This window comes from Tenrec ecaudatus, chromosome 17 (genome assembly GCF_050624435.1).
Source record: "Tenrec ecaudatus isolate mTenEca1 chromosome 17, mTenEca1.hap1, whole genome shotgun sequence".
Classification (NCBI taxonomy): Eukaryota; Metazoa; Chordata; class Mammalia; order Afrosoricida; family Tenrecidae; genus Tenrec; species Tenrec ecaudatus.
Window position 1 is genome coordinate 9,635,595 of NC_134546.1, and position 15,975 is coordinate 9,651,569.

The 15,975-nt window shown below is 42.7% G+C and overlaps 1 protein-coding gene and 1 pseudogene across 2 annotated transcripts in view; both read right to left on the reverse strand.

The window, feature by feature from the left end:
- Positions 1-15,975, reverse strand: part of WDPCP (WD repeat containing planar cell polarity effector) — a 392,539-nt gene that overhangs the window by 166,131 nt on the left and 210,433 nt on the right. The window lies entirely within an intron of this gene.
- On the reverse strand, positions 10,063-11,510 carry LOC142430962 (spliceosome-associated protein CWC27 homolog pseudogene; annotated as a pseudogene).

The window sequence follows — 15,975 nt, forward strand, 5'->3', positions numbered from 1 at the left end:
GATATAATATCCACATATCATATACTTGTATGGTTAAATCGCTTTTAAAATGAGTTGCATAATCATAATCCATTCTAGTGCTCCCTCCCACTCTGGCATTCATTGTTTGCGCCCCAAATCTCGTCACCTCCTATCTCCCTCTCCCAACCCCTCCGACCCTATTAACCCTTGCTTCAGTTATTATCTCTGTGAATATACTCCTTCTGTGTTTCACAAACTGGGAAACCGAACAGAAACAATAAAAAACATAAACAAAATAATATGGTAAGGATAAAATAATAATTGTATACAAAGACCACCATCAATATTTAAAATGTCAGGGAAGAAGTTTTTGTCATGGAACAAGCAAGAAAAACTTCAGCCTAGGACAAATCCAGGTTGGGTGAAGAGGGAGGTCAACTGACCAAGTATCAAGTTCAATCCAGCTTAATAAGGTTTACAATGATCTCTGATAGTTAAGCTGTACGAGATCCTTACCTGTGGCTTGAGGGCATCTGCCAGAGGCTGGCTTAATCTGACTGGATACTCTGCAGATGGGTTTGGGGCTCCCAACTGTCCTCCAGAGCCTTCTATAAATTGGGTGTTCACAACTTAAACTCTGAAACTTTTCCCTTCGCCATATTTGGATCTTGTTATTGTCATCTTTGGATCACACAAACTGGTGTGCTTCTTCCATGTGGGCTTAATTGACTCCTCACTTAGATGACTGTTTGAATACAAGCCTTTAAGACCCCAGACACAATTCTGATTCCTTCCCCACACTTTGCTTAGTACCCTTATCTTCAGTCTGGCAGATTCTTACGTGGTTAAACACAGGGCTACTATATTATTGTTGCTGTTGTTAGGTTCCATGGAATTGGTTTCCAACCCATAGAAACTCTATATACAACAAAATGAAATGCTACATAGCCCTGAACCCATCTTAAATTGTTCCTATGTGTGATCCCACCGTGGCAGTCACTGTCAATCCATCTTATTGAGGGCCTTCCACTTTCTTGCTACTCCTCCATTTGACCAAGCATGATGTCCTTCTTCAGGGACTGCAGTCCCCTGACAATATATCCAAAGTATGTAAGATGAAGTCTTGCCATCCTTGCCTTAAGGAGCACTCTGCCCAGCCTTCTTCCAAGACAGATCAGCTTGTGCTTTTAGCAGGCCATGGTTCTTTTCCGTATTCCTAGCCAGCACAATTCAAAGGCATCAAATCTTCTTCAGTCTTCCTTACTCAATGTCCAACGTTCACATGCATACTAGACAATGGAGAATACTATGGCTTGGGTCAGGTGCACCTTAGTCATCAAAGTAATATCCTTGCTTTTTAATATTCTAAAGAGATATTGTGTTGCAGATTTACCCAATGCAACATTGTTTGATCTTTTGACTGCTGCTTCCAGGAGCCTTGATTGTGGATCCAAGCAAGAAAAAATCCTTGACAGTTTCCACCTTTTATCCTTTTGTTCTTCTGTATAATGAGTCACAGTGCACACTGAAGGCTGTCGTCCTTGATCTTCATCAGTAAGTGCTTCAAGTCCTCACTTTCAGCAAGCAATGCTGTGTCATCTGCCTATCACAGGTTGTTAATAAGGCTTCCTCCAGTCCTGATGCCACATTCTTCTTCATTTGCTGAGCATACAGATGGAACCAATACAACCTCATCACGCACCTTTTCTGAGTTTAAACCATGCAGTATTCTCTGGCTCTGTTGGCACAACTGCCTCTTGATCCGTGCATAGGCTCCGCATGAGCACAATGCTGTGTTCTGGAGCTCTCATTCTTCACAAGGTTATTCAGGGTGTATTATGATCCACAGTCAAAGGCCTTTTCATAGTCAGTAAAATCCAGGAAAACATCTTTTTGAGATTCTCTGTTTTAACCCCAGATCCATCTGACATCAGCAATGATATCCCTTGTTTCACATCCTCTTCCGAATCTGGCCTTACCTCTGGCAGTTATCTGTCAAGGTATTGCTGCAACTGTTGTTGGATGATCTTTAGCAAAATTTTACCTGCATATTATATCAATGATATTGTTCATAGTAGAGCATTCTTTCAGGTCACCTTTCTTTGCAATGGGTACAAATGTGGATCTCCTCCAGTCACAGTAGCTGTCTTAGAAATTTCCTGGCATAAATGAGTAAGTGCTTCCAGTGCTGCATCGGCTTGTTGAACATTTCAGTTGGTATTCCAATAATTCCTGGAGTCTTGATTTTGGCTAATGCTTTCAGTGCAGCTTGAATTTCTTCCATCATATGATCCAACAATTCTACTTTTAGTTATGTACCCAAGAAAACTGATATCTTACATGAACTTTATACAAGCATTGTTCATAAATGACACAATATGAAAATAAAGCTCTATCGACTGGTGAATGAATAAACATAACGTTATCTCCATATAATGAAATACCACTTAGTCATGAAAAGGAATTAAGTACTGATACATGCTGTAACATGGACTATTCTTTTAAAAACAGGCTAAGTAAAAAATAAAGATACAAAGACTACATTATATATTACTCTGTTTGTATGAAGTGTTCAAAATAGGTAAATCTATAGAAGCAAAAGGCAATTTAGTGGGTTCAAGGGACCAGGAAGGAGGAGGAATGAGAAATGACTGCTTAATGACTGTGGGGATTCTTTTTCTGGTAAAGAATATGTTCTGGAAGTAGATCATGGGTATGGGAAATATACCAAGGCACTGAAATGTACACTTGAAAATTCCTTAAATGGGGAATTTTATATTTTATGAATTTTATCTCAATAAACCAATCTAGATCACTCGAATATAAATTTTAAAATGTTTAAGGAACCCATAGGAAAACAGAAAACCAAGAAATAGAAAGGAAAAGAACTAAAGAAAAGATTGTAGACTTAAGCCCTATGTATTAATAATCATATTAAATAAAAGTGGCATAAACACACCAAGTAAAAGAGAGATTGACAAAGTGAATTAAAAAAGATAACTCATGTTGTATGTTATATGTTAATTATAAAAACTCATCTCAAGCCCAGCCCCAATCTCAACTATGTGGACAGCTAGCTGCCCCTCCCCCCAGAAGAATTTACTTCAGAAGACAGCACAGAAGCTACTACAGCTCACGGAAAGAGACATGTCTGACCAGAGCACACGGGAGCAAATGAAGGGGGAGGAAGAGAGAGTGGAGCACATCCTGGCCCACCAATCCTTGAGGACAATATCCCTGCTCAGAGCAGCCAATGCACAGAGGACTATATGGCCAGCCCAATAAGAGACACGACATCCCTCACTGACCCTTAGCCCTACAGGGGACAACACTGGAGACACAGTGTGAGAATTGCGCCCCATCTGACTCCACAACATCAAGGCAAAACACTAAGGGCGTGCAACAAAACAGCAAGGGGAACAGAGCAAGAGAGGCCCGAGGGAGTCCCAAAAATAGACTTTGGGGCCAGGGCCTGGCACCCCATCAGACTTGACCAGAAAACACTCCTAAAGGTATAAGAAGCCTGGTGGGGATTGATCAAGGGCAATGTAACCGAGAAGAATTACTGAAACCCAAAGGAAGTCTGAGCATGATAGTGGGATAAGAGGAAACTCAAAGAAAATAGAGGAAAGAACTAGGAGGCAAAGGGTATTTATAGAGGTCTAAATACAGGCATGTACATATGTAATATAATTATATATAATGATGGGGAAATAGATCTATGTCCATCTATTTATAGGTTTAGTATAAAGGTAGCAGATGGACATTGGGCCTCCACTCAAGTACTCCCTCAATGCAAGAACACTTTGTTCTATTAAACTGGTATTCCGTGATGGTAACTTCCCAACATGATCACTGAAGACAAATGTGTGCATAAGCAAATGTGGTGAAGAAACCTGATGGTGCTCGGCTATCAAAAGATATAGAATCTGGGGTCTTAAAGGCTTGAAGGTAAACAAGCAGCCATCTAGCTCAGAAGCAACAAAGCCCACATGGAAGAAGCACACCGGCCTGCGTGATCACCAGGTGTTGAAGGAATCACGTATCAGGCATCAAAGAACCAAAACATCATATCATTGTGAATGAGGGAGAGCAGATTGGGGACCCAAAACCCATCTGTAGACATGTAGACATCCCCTTACAGAAGGGTTTCAAAGAAGAGATGAGCCAGTCAGGGTGCAGTGTAGCAGCAATAAAACATACAACTTTCCTCTAGTTCTTAAATGCTTCCTCCCCCAACCCACCCCCCACTATCATGATCCTAATTCTACCTTATAAATCTAGCTAGACCAAAGGATGTACACTGGTACAGATAGGAACTGGAAACACAGGAAATCCAGGACAGATGATCCCTTCAGGACCAGTGGTGAGAGTGCGATAGTGGGAGGGTAGAGGTAAGGTGGGGTAGAAAGGGGGAACCAATTACAAGGATATACATATAACCTCCTCCCTGGGGGGTGGACAACAGAAAAGTAGGTGAAGGGAGACATCAGACAGTGTAATATATGACAAAATAATAATAACTTATAAATTATGAAGGGTTCATGAGGGAGGCGGGAGTGGGAGGGGGAGGGAAAATGTGAAGTGCTGATACCAAGGGCTCAAGTAGAAAGCAAATGTTTCAAGAATGACGAGGGCAACAAATGTACAAATGTGCTTGACACACAATGGATGTATGGATGGATGGTGACAGGAGTTGTATGAGTCCCCAATAAAATGATTAAAAAAAAAAAAACCTCACCTCAAATACAGTGACATACCAAAGTCACCACCATCCAGTCTATTTGACTAATAGCAATCCTGTCGGGCAGAGTAAAACTGGACATCTGATTTACCAAAATGGTAAATTTTTTTTCACATAAATTTGGACAATTTAATAAAACAAATTATTCAATCTGTTTAAATATTTAAAACATAGTCATATTAATTTTACATTTTGCAAGAAGTCAATTAGTGGCAAAAGGGGTAAAAATGTCAAATTGGAAAAATTTCAATGTTTGACATTCACATTCAGAAGAATTATTCTTTAAAGGTACTAATTGTATTTAAAATGCCAAGATTCATTTGATTCAGTCATTATTATTTCTTACAATTCATTATTAATTGGGAGTTAATACACATATCTTATCATTCTACATACAGTTCAATCACATCAAGCAGAATTGTACCCTTGGTACCACAATCAATTCCAAACATTTTTTTAATCATTTTATTGGGGGTTTGTATAATTCTTATCACAATCCATATATACATCCATTATGTCAAGCACATTTGTACATTACCATCATCATTCTACTGAGCCCTTGATATCAGCTCATTTTTCCCCCTCCCTTATTAACCCTTGATAATTTGTAGATCATTGTTATTTTGTCATATCTTACATTGTCCAACATCTCCCTTCACCCACCTTTCTGTTGTACATCCACAGGGAGGAGATTATATGTAGATCCTTGTGATTGGTTCCCTTTCTACCCCACCTTCCCTCTACCCTCCCACTCTCGCTACTCTTACCACACTGGTCCTGAAGGGATCATCTGTCCTGGATTTCCTGTGTTTCCAGTTCCTATCTGTACCAGTGTACATCCTCTGGTCTAGCCGGATTTGTAAGGTAGAATTGGGATCATGATAGTGGGGGTGGGGAGGAAGCATTTAAGAACTAGAAGAAAGTTGTATGTTTCATTGTTGCTACCCTGCACCCTGAATGGCTCGTCTCCTCCCCATGACCCTTCTGTAAGAGAGTTTCCAGTTGCCTACAGATGAGCTTTGGGTCTCCACTCTGCACTCACCCTCATTTACAATGATATGATTTTCTGTTCTTTGATACCTGATACCTGATCCCTGCGCCACCTCATGGTCACACAGGCTGATGTGATTCTTCCATGTAGGCTTTGTTGCATCTGAGCTAGATGGCTTCTTGTTTATACGAACATTCTTTTTCTTCCTGGACTCCTTGACATCATCTTCCTTTTACCTGGCCCCACCCCAACCTCTTATTCCACTTGCTGTCCCTATAGGCTCATCAATCCTGGATTTCATATACTGAAAAACAGAAAAACCTGTAACACAACTTCAAAATGGTGACCCGACCCCAATGATATAAGACCCCTGAGACACACACTAATATGAAAAAACAATCAAATAAATATAAAAATACAGAAAACATTGAAAACCAGATCAGATCCAGTGTGCATCAGAGGTGGTTAACTGTTCAAGTCAGATTTATGCCTTCGATCTTCTATATTCATCTCTCCAATGCACTCTCTCTAGTAACTACTTTCCTCCCATCCCTCGTTGTGGATAGAGGGAATTCATCAGAGGCTTATTTCCTATGTAGTTCCCACAAATGAATCTTGGGTTTCCACTGTCATCCATAACCTTCTGCATACGGGGGTCTCATAATTTAGGCTCTGATACTAATCCCTCCTTCGACTTCAGATTATATGATTTACAAGCCTCTGGTGACTGATGATGGTGTGCTCTTCCTTTGGTGACTGATGATAGTATGCTTCTGCCATGTGGACTTAGTTGTCATCTCTCTTAGATGGGTGCTTGTTTGGATATAAGCCTTTAAGACCCCATAGGCTATTTATCTGATAGCTGGGCACCATCTAATTTCTTTGCCACATTGTGCTATAGCACCCATTATCTTCTATGGTCCCTTCCTGAGGGCGAGTATAAAGCACGGCCATGATTTAAGACCTTGTTCTAAGTTGGGGCTAGCATTTAGTGTAAGCCCTAAACCCATTCCTGCATCTATGTTTTTTTGTTTATCTTCCTTTGGTTCCCTTTCAAAACCTCCTTGTTAATTTGTGGTAGAGAGTCCAATCAATCATTCCCCCGGGGCATCACAATCTTCTGTTAATAGTATTTCTGATTAGCCCCTGGAATTGAGAGAAGGATATTGGGCCCATGTAGACTAACTCCATATCACCGTAATTGAATTATTCACCAGTACAGAATCAATCCTTTCGTGGCTGGACTATAGTTACACAAACAATGGGGGATAATTGTCAGGAAAATTTACAATGACAATCATTGAGAATGTCACTCACAGGTTTGCCAGGATAATAAATATCTTCATAAAACTCTAGGGCATCGATGTAGCAAGATCATGCTTGTCCGTCTACCAACAGCTCAACAATCTTGGTGCAGCTTTGCCGATTCCTCAGACACTATGTATTTTCCAACTTAAGTTCTCAGGTTACAAGTGTGCATAGGGTAGAGTCCAGTTGACCCAGTGGAATTTCCGCATGGGATCTCACTGATGCAGCCTCTGTAGCATACTGTGCACCTTGAAGATCCAGGATTCAGTGTCCCATATTTCCATGGCACCCGGCCTGCATCCCCAGGATGTACCCAGAAACCAGGGTCAATGTGGCCCATTCCGTGCATACCACCAAAGACACTCCCCGCCCCAGGGTCCTCAAAGCATTTTCAGTCATTCTTCCCCTTAACTGGAGGTCTTTCGAGAAGTAGGTTGCATGGGGAAAAGTCAAGGGTAAATACATATGATTTCATTTACATAGTGTTCTTGAAATGAAAGAAAAAAAGGAACTAGATGAATGGCTGCTGTTGGCTAAGGAGGGAAGAGAGCAGGAGGTGGTGGGTGTGGCTATTCAGAGGGAAACAGGAAGGATCTTCAAGATGATGGGAACTCTGTATCTTGCCTGTCCTAACCCAGTACCCTGACCAAGTGATCTTGTACAGTCTTGCAAGAGTTACCAATGGGGAAACTAGGTAATGGGTGTTATGCGCGCCTTCTATTATTTCTTACAACTGTATATAAATCTATAATAACCTCTAAATAAAAATAATTTATTTCAGAAAGAGGGTAGCTATGTCTTAACTTTGAGGATTACTGCTATTCAAATAAGCATCCAGAGCCTGGTAGGCAGAAAGGTCTTTTTGGCATTTCTTCAACACTGCTGGAAGCTCTTTATAACCTGTCACCATCTTCCACTGCCTACTGACGCACAGGAGCTTAGTGTTCTCAGCCGTGGGCCAAATCCACCACTGTGAGGACACACCTAGGTCGTGTGTCATCTCTATTATGTTCAGTGTGCCAAAATTCCCTCATTCCCATATTATTAGTATTATAGAGTATTGGAACTCCCAACTTTTTGTGCCATGAAGTCCATTTACAAAGAAAAGAACAACCCTTGTTCAAAGTAATTGACACAAATGGGACTTGTCTGTGTTTCTCCCCTTTTCTTCTGCATTCAGGTTGCATGTTCCAAACAACTATAGGTATCTCTTGTCATCAATTTATATCAAGGGTCAGCAACTTTCTCTGTGAAGGGCCAGATAATAAACATTTTTTGGCTCGTGGGGCCATATCAGAACTATTCAGCTTTGCCACTGTGGCACTAAAGCAGTCATAAACACGGCACAAACAAAAGGCTTGGCTGTGGTCCCATGACGCTCCCTTCTCAAAAACAGGAGGGAGGTTCTAGTTTGCTGACTCTTTTTTGTATTATCAGCCTTAGCATTTGTAGTCAAAGTAAAGGTCTCAAGGCATGCAGTGTCTTGAACAGCAAGGAAGGGGGGAGGGGGGAGGGGAGATTGGTGAGGGGAGTATTTCCTTAGAGTCTCTGCAAGTATTTAAGTATTTTTAATAGCCAGCTAGCACACATTTGAAGTCAGCACCTCATGGCTGATCTGGTGACGTGAGTTGATGCAGCTAGGGTGCTGACTTCAGAGAGCTCTCCAATAGCTACATTCTAATCAATGGTCACATCCTACTAGAGGGATTCAGGAAGCTCATCTGAATGACACAAATGGTTGTGCCAAGGAGCCCAGGTGGCACAGTGGGTAAAGCACTCAATAGCTTCCTAGATACTCAAATTGATTTGGCCTACTCTCACTTTTTCAGGAAAAAAAAATTACTTGGTGCCCCCTTGGCCATGAAAAACTTTTGTACTATTGCCCAGAATGCAGGATAAAGTGTAGGTGTCTGCTTGTGCAGGCTCCCAACCGCTGGTCAGTCTAGCAGCCCCTCACCCCTCCTGGGGCAGTATTACCCACTTTGGGCAATACTGTGACCAAAAGGTTAGGCTAGAACCCACAGGCCACAAGTATGTAAACCTCTTCAGTAAAGGAACTGGAGGACCACTCCCCGTCAGCAGTCTGTTATCCTAGCACTACGTAAGGACTATGTAGACACAGCAAGATTCAGTCTTGGAAACTCACGTTGGGGGAGTGGGGGGGCTACTCTGCCCTGTCCAGTTGCTATGAGTTGGATTGTGAAGCCCGATGTGATGACAAATATTTTAACGATGTCAGAGTAACCCTGCTGTACATTATTTGAGACTACACTATATAGCCATTCTTCTTGGTTTGTCACTGATATGCCACCATGGATGCTCACTTTGAATTGAAGAAATCAGAACCCACGAAACAGAAAAAGGGAAGTCGATGGAACTACTTAAGGATTTTCTACTTGAAGAAGCCTGAGAAACATAGGGCCATAGAACCCAGGGTCAAAAGGATCCCGACGAACCTTGAAAGTACAAGGAATTCTCATCTGCTCTGTGATTTCCCCCTCCCCCCCCCAAAAAAAACAGGCCTCTCCTACTAATTTTGAGAGTTTTTTAAAAAAAAATTATGTTAAAAGGAAGCATTCTTAGTAAAATAAGTTTTCTCAACAGCAGGGCTATCACCTCAAAGGCAACCAAAACCAAACCCACAGTTGTTGAGTTGATTCTGACTCGGAGACTCTTCAGGACAGAGTCTGAATTGGTTTCCAAGCCTATAATCTTTTAAAAAATATTAAATAGTTTAAAAAATTATACTTAAGTTAGCACTATGGTAGCAGAATGCTGACGAGGTGAGGGTAGTCCGAAATTCTCTTTTTCTGAAGAGCTTACAAAAGCTGAAAAGGACGCCTTCACGTATTTTATGGTTAAAAGACACCAAAAGGCTTGCACAGCCTGGAAATGGTTAACACGTCCTTTGGAAGCAAGGTGATTTCATTTCAGACTTAGTAATAGAAAAGGTCAGTTAGGGAAAAAATGAGCACCAGCCAGCAACCAAAGGCATTTGCTAACGCAGTGCCGCAATTTACAAACAAAGATAACATATTTTTTTCTCAAGCTAGACAAGTTAAAAAAATATTTCACACCCCAAAGTGATGCTCTGTTGGGAACAACAGGGCCTTGAAGGCCGCTTATTGCAGGCACATTTCCAGCTCATTCTAATCGCCATTGCTCGCACTTCGTCTTCTTTCTTCCTCCTCTCGGGAGCTTGGGCTCGAGGACCATCCATGTCAGGTGTGTCTGAGTCTCGCACGCTTGCATCTTTCACTCTTCTGCTTCTCCCCTCCAACTGAAATCCGTGTGATGCCCGTCCTTCGTCGTCTTCTACTTGTGTTCCAGAAGTCCCACTTTCAGGGGTTTCAGCGAAGGCTTGAGTGAGTTCAGACTGAAACCGGTTTAGCAGAGTAAAGTCTGCTCATCCCGGGAAGTTTCCTTTTTTGTCTGTTGTTTCCTCAAAGCTTCGTCTTTTTGACTCTTCTTTTCTGTGTTCTGTGACAGCCCCATCTGGAGCAGCTTCTTCCTCTTCATGTCTGTCCTCGGCTGGCTTGGCTGCGTTTTCTACTTTTCTTTGTTTTGCTGCTAAGAGTTCTGGCTTCGTTTGTCTCGCCGCTTTACGGAGCTCTTCACTGCGACTCACCGATTTCTCCTCCACTCCTCCGTGTAGCATTTGCACTGGGGTCCTTACGTTTTGTTTTTTGTTTTTTCCCCGATTCTTTCTTTCATCAGGTTCTTCTCATCACCATCCATATAGTCATCGACTCTATCTGCATCGTCTCCATCTCCCTCTGAATCTCCTGCCGCATGGAGGTCCCTTCCAACAGCGGGGCAGAACTGGGGTGGGGATCATCCTTAAGCAGGTCAGGACTACGTCTGCTTTTTCCCTTCACACTCTGACTAACTCCAATTACTTCCTCCTCTTCTTGTTCCCCATGAGAGTAAAGTAAGAACGTTTGTGTGCCTTGGGGTTTTTATTTCTTTACTTCCTCCTACATTTTCTCTTTCTTTGGCTGTTTCATTTCCCTTGGAATGATGTCACTTTTTAATTTTGTGTGGATGACGTGGTCTTTCTTCATCATCAATGTCTACTTCTGTCAGTCGCATCATGTTATATAGTCTGTGTGCCCGTCACCCTGCCGAAGATGCTGTGCTTTTTGTTAAGTTTATCTGCTCGACCCAGTGTGATAACAAACAAACAAAATCAAAACAAAATTGGCTGCCATTTGCCGTGGCATCCAGTCCTCATGATTAAAATGCAACTGAGAGTGAAATTCATCTGTTAATGGGGCCCCACAGATAGCATCTCCACCGGTTCCTGTGCTTGGGTCTCCCCCTTGGACTATAAAACCAGGCAGTGCTCTGAGAAAATGGGCGTTGTCATGAGCTTCCAAATAAAGCTGAATAGTATTTCTGCAAGCTTTCGGTGCTTTTGCCCACAAGTCTGTCAGTATCTCCAGCTGTAGTTTCCAACAAAACCTTCCTGTTTGTAGGAGGCTCTTGCATGTAGATGATGCTCATCCTGGTCAGTTTTCAGAACGCTTTGTCAAAGACCTCGAGCAAAGAGAAATGCTAGATCTGCCGCCGGGGCTCCTTCTACAGTGGTGTGATGGTGAAGAACATGGGGTGTGAGGCCAGATGAACACAAGTTGCGATTCTGGTTCTGCCACATAGTGTGTGTGCTGTAGAACAAATTACTTAATCTCTCTAAGTCTCAGTTTCCTCATCTGTAAAACAAGGATAAGATAGCCTTACACATTGGAATGTGAGGATTAAACGTGACCATGTTTATAAAGCTCTTAGCTTTAACAAGCACAGATCACATAAGTCACACATAAATACAAATACCCCACATACACAGTTAGTGTAGGCAAGCACCACCTTTATCTAAGTTATCTAGTGCTGCTACAACAGAACTACCACAGGCGGGTGACTTGAACCAACATAAGTTCATTTTCTGAACGCTTAGGATGGCCAAATTCAGAGCGCCGGCTCTGAGGGAAACCTTCCTCTCTCTCTTCGTTCTTGGGGAAGATCCTTGTCTCCTTTCAGAATATGTTGGCCGGAGTCCAAAGCATGTGCTCCACTTCCGCTCCACTTTCTTGGCGGTAGGAGGTCTTCTGTGCTTGCTTCTCGCTCTGTTTATCTCTTGCTTGATAAAGGTGATGCGGGCCACAACACTCCAGGCCAGTTGTCCTTGCGTTCAATCAAGTCTCTGACCTGAATAAGGATGTTGCCTACTCCCCTAATCTGCTTATACTGATTGGACATCATGGGGAAGGTTGCAGTGCTACATAACTGCCCACCCACTGGGAATCAGCCCAGCCAAGTGGACACATATTTTGGGACTTATTCAATCCATAACAATGAAAAGTCAAAGAAAGAATATTTAAAGCAGCAAGGTAGCCAACTTCATATACTTAAAATTCAAGGCTTTAAGAAACTATTTCAGTCTGTATACTGAGCAAATGATCCGAGAAGCCAAACTTCTGAAGAAGAATTCGGCATCAGGATTGGAGGAAGACTCATTATCCGTCTGTGATATGCAGACGCCGCAACCATCTCTGCCAGAAATGAAGATGACTTGAAGCACTTACTGATTAAGGTCAAGTTACAACAGCAACGACAACCAAGAACTTAAAAACACGAATGATTGCAAATTGGGTAATCCACTTAAGGAAATTTGGTCTCAGGATATAACATAAAAAGTTCATGGGAAAATAGGAATATTTCCATGAACTTTTTCAATCCCCTTTGTACCTGGAGTCGTTAGTGCCGTTAAGTAGGCCCTGACTGGCAGTAGTAGTATAAGAGAAAGAGAAACTGTCCAATCCTGCACTACACTCATGACTCTGTGTGTGTGAGAGGACCGTGTGGTGATGCGTCAGTCATCTCATGGAGGGCTTTCCATTTTACTAACCCTCCACATTACCATAGCGATGGCCTTTTCTAGAGACAGGTTTTTCCCGATGATGGGTCAAAGTAAGCAAGCTGGAATCTTATCATCTTTCCTGACAAGGCGCATTCTCCTTTTATTTCTTCTGGAAGTCCATGTGTTGTCAGTATTCTCTACCAGCACGACAATATGAAAGCATCAATCCTTTCCATGTTTTCTTTTTTCATTGTCCAGCTTTCCCATGCAACATGAGGCAATGATACAGACCACTGCTTGGTTTAGTTGTACCTTGGTCATCAAAATGGCTTTTGAGAACATTAAAGAGGTCTTTTGCAGTAAATATGCTCGATGTGTTGTCCGGGTAGACTACAGAAACCAAGCCAGAGACATCCATATGTGCTTAAGAGAGCTTTATATCAATGAGCAATTGTGTATTGAGAAAACATCCCAGTCAAGTCCAGATCAAGTCTGTAAGTTCAATATGAGTCCATAAGTCTGATATTAGCTCATGAATTCCTCTTCAAACTCATGCAGCATATGCAACGATACTGAATGCAGGAAGATCACAGGCCAGTGGGTGGAAAATCCTGTGGTTCCAATGGCAGTGGACACATCTCCAGGGCTGTGGCTGCCATCAGTGTGGCTCCATGTGGCATAGCAGAGAATTCCCTCCAGAATGGGATTATAGTTACAGACATAGAGTTCAGAATTATATATACCACCTAAGGAATTATATACATCACAAAAGGAAGTATGGCTAGAAGGGTCATATTAATTGACTGCATCTCAAGAACCTCCTCCAAATTTCAAAGTCACTGCCACTGAGTTGATGCCAACTCATAGTAACCTTACAGGACAGGGTAGAACTGACCCTGTGGGTTTCTGAGACTAACTCTTTACAGAAATAAACGCTTCATGTTTCTCCCATGGAGCAGCTGGTGCTTTTGAACTTTGGACCATGTGGGTAATAGCCCAATTAATAACAATTATGCCAACAGTGCTCCTCGAGAACCTCCCAGGTCCTGGGAAAGATTACTGCTAAGGCACATAGAGATGGCTAAAGGAAATGCCTTCAAAGAAAACTACTATCATTTTGCCAAAGATAAAACTTGAGCTTTGCAACCTGGAACGCAGAGCCACAAGGACAACATACTGGCACGAAGCAGGAAACTAACAGAAAGGTCTGCGGAGCCAGGCCCAGTCCTGTTGGCTATGTGGACCGCATCCTCAGAAGAATACATTTCAGAGGACGGCACTGAAGAAACAACCAGGGGAGAGTGGTGGGTCTGCCCAGACCACACAGGCGCAAACTAAGAGGGAGAGAGGGAGAAAGAGAGAGAGACAGAGAGAACCGCAACCTGGCCCACCAAGCCTCCAAGGGGAGGATGACATTCTGCTCGGAGCAGCCAAATGGAGCCGCCAATGCAAGAGAGGACGGTGGGGCTGGCTCCACCATGAGACAGGATGTCCCCTCACTGACCCGCAGAGCTTCAGGGGACAGTACTAAAGATAATGTGGGAACTATGCCTGCTCTGAGCACCCCCCGCGCCCACCCCCCCATCCCCCCACACCGCAGCAAAACACAAAGGGAGCACAGCAGAACAAGGGGAGCAAAACAATGAAATATGCAAGGAATCCCCAAAATAGACCTTGGAATTGGTGGGCAGGGAGTGGCACTTCACTATACCAGATTGGAAAACATTCAGAAGGATCAGCAGACAGACCTGGAACTACTTATAGGGTTGGGGGGGGGGGTGGTGTGTGGTGTGTGGTGTGTGTGTGTGTGTGTGTTGTTTTCCCTCTTTTAATCTTTTTTATTTCTTTTTCTCATGACTATCCATACAGCATGAGGATAAAATAACAGGGTTGTTAGCTCTGGCGGGAGGTGGGAGAGGAGGATTGGGAGAACGGGAGGAGGTAGCCAACAAACTCAAGGACAGGGAACAGTAAGATATCTAAAACCGATGGCAAGGAGGGCTTGGGGTGCCTGATGGGGTTGGATCAAGTGCAATGTAGCAGAGAGAAAGTACTGAGAGTCAAATAAAGGTTGGACATGATAGTGGGACAGGTGGAAAGTAAAAAGAAATAGAGAAAGGAACTAAGAGGCAAAAGATATTTATCGAGGCATAAATTTAGGCATGTGTATATGTAAATCTATTAACATAAAATGATAGGAATATAGGTCTGTGTACATATATTTAAACGTTAAGCAGTAAGATAGCAGATGGGCATTGGGTCTCTACTCAAGTACTCCCTCAATGCAAGAACCTGTCATTCTGTGATGCTCACCTTCCTGACATGATTGCTGAAGACAAAATGGGTGCATAAGCAAATGTGGTGAAGAAAGTTGATGGTGCCTTGCTATTAAAAGATATAGCATCTGGGATCTTAATGGCTTGAAGCTAGTAGGGAAGTATCTAGCAGGGAAGCAACAAAGCCCATATGGAAGAACCACACCAGCCTGTGTGATCATGAGGTGTAGATGTGATAAGGATCAGGCATCAGAAGATCCCAAACAAACAAATACATCGATACAAATGATGGAGGTAGGAGTGGAGACCCAAAACCTATTTGTGGATAGTCGGCATTCCCTCCCTGAAGCATCACAAGGAAAGAGTGAGACAGCCAGGGTGCAGGACAGCACTGATGAAACACAATATTCATCTAGTTCTTTGATGCTTCCTTGCCCCCACTATCAAGGTAGAAGCCCAGTTCTACCACACAAATCCGGCTAGACTGGAGCATGTACACTGGAACAGATATGAGCTCACGACCAATGGAATCCAGCACAAATAAACCCCTCAGAAACAGCAGTGGGAGTGGCAATATACCGTGATTATTGGGGGAAGGCACTGGGAAGAAAGGGATAAATGGGGAACTGACTACAATGACATATAACTCCCCCCCCCACAGGGGGATGAACAATAACACGGACAAAAGGAGGTAGCGGGTGGTGTAAGATACGAAAACAATTATAATTTATTAGGAGTCCATGAGGGTGGGAGAGTGGGGGAGGGAAGGGAAAAAAGAATAGCTGATAATATTTGGAAATTCATTGTGGCAACTATGTATAAATGTGCTTGATATAAA